Source organism: Myotis brandtii, unplaced genomic scaffold (genome assembly GCF_000412655.1).
Source record: "Myotis brandtii unplaced genomic scaffold, ASM41265v1 scaffold1213, whole genome shotgun sequence".
Taxonomy (NCBI): Eukaryota; Metazoa; Chordata; class Mammalia; order Chiroptera; family Vespertilionidae; genus Myotis; species Myotis brandtii.
Window position 1 is genome coordinate 794,041 of NW_005354228.1, and position 1,504 is coordinate 795,544.

Here is a 1,504-nt window from a genome sequence, read left to right on the forward strand (position 1 = left end):
TCTTCCTGCCCCCCACCCTCCCCAGGCTTCCCACTGTAGTTTGACAGTCTGTTCAATGCTGCTCTGCCTCTGTATCTATTTTTGTTCATCAGGTTATAATGGTCTTTATTATCCATAAATGAGTGAGATCATGTGGTGTTTTTCTTTCACTGACTGGAAATGATCCCTGAACGTATAGTCTTTACTTTTAATTTTTAAAATATGTTTTTATTTATTTCAGAGAGGAAGGGAGAGATAGAAACATTCACGATGAGAGAGAATCATTGATTGGCTGCCTCCTGCACGCCCCCCACTGGGGATGGAGCCCACAACCCAGGCATGTGCCCTGACTGGGAATCAAACCCAAGACCCTTCAGTCCGCAGGCGACGCTCTGTCCACTGAGCCACACCAGCCAGGGCTTCCTGTGTTTTTTGACGAGGCAAACTGGCTGCAGGGGACTGAGCTACCCCAGAGGGCGGGTGTGGAGCCAGGCTCTGGCCAGCACCGAAGCGACACCGCACAGGCCCAACGGGAAAGCCCGCCTGTGCCCGCCTGGCTGCACTTTTCTCCCTCCGTCAATCCCAGCACCACCACCCCTTCCACAGGTGAGCCGGCAGTCCTTCCCCACGCCCCGGGAGGCTCCGGAGAGAGAGGGAGACCTGCTTTGGTCCCTCTTCACCTAATCTAAGATGGAGAGCTCTAGTTCTGGGTTTGTGGGGAAATAAGAGCACTGCCCACCCCTTGCTTTTTGGGGTCCCCTGAATTTTGAAGTGTGTGCATGTCACCAGCACTCTCTGCCGTGTTGTCAGGCGTGACTGTCCATGTTAACTTCACTCAGCGGCACACCTGATGGCTCTTGCTCCAGCTTCTGAGGAGCCCGCCTGTTCCCAGGATGGCAAGTGCGAGGAAGGCTGATCCAGCGCCTTCCCTGCTGTGCCAGGCCGTGCCGTGCCAGTGCCCCTGCGGCGTGGTCGGTGGGCAGTCAGTGCGGTTGGCTACTTGGCTGGTTTCCATCCGTGCGGGTGCTGCTGCCTGGCTTAGGCCTGAGGTCACACCACTCAGCGTTGCTGAGTGAGAACGCAGATACCGCACAAGCACCCTTTTACCATTTACTTATTTATTTTAGAAGAGCAAGCAAGAGCTTACCGCCGCAGCAAAAACACACTCCGGTCAGTGAGGCAGGGAAGGGCCTAAGAAGCACAGGAGGCCCAGGCGGGGCTGCTCGGCTCACTGGGAAGCCAGAGGAAAGGGGGCCTTGGGGACAGGCTCAGGGGTGAGCTGGACGAGCTGCCGCCCGCTGCTCCTGGGGCGAGTCCTGTGGGGTGTTGGGGTTTAGGACGTGCGCGCCTGTGGGGGAGGGGGGACGGCATGAGCGAGCTCCTGGGGGGAGAGCTCACCCTTAAAGCACACACTTAGGGGTTTCAGTTTATCCACAGAGATGTGCCGTCACACGGTTCATGTGGGAACATTGCCGCCACCGGGACGCAGCTGCGCATCCCCAGCCCCCCCGCCCCCCCTCCCCCG

The 1,504-nt window shown here is 57.8% G+C and overlaps 1 protein-coding gene across 1 annotated transcript in view; it reads left to right on the forward strand.

Moving 5' to 3' along the window:
• Positions 1-1,504, forward strand: part of TBC1D8 (TBC1 domain family, member 8 (with GRAM domain)) — a 101,942-nt gene that overhangs the window by 63,997 nt on the left and 36,441 nt on the right. The gene's annotated exons all lie outside the window — the stretch shown is intronic.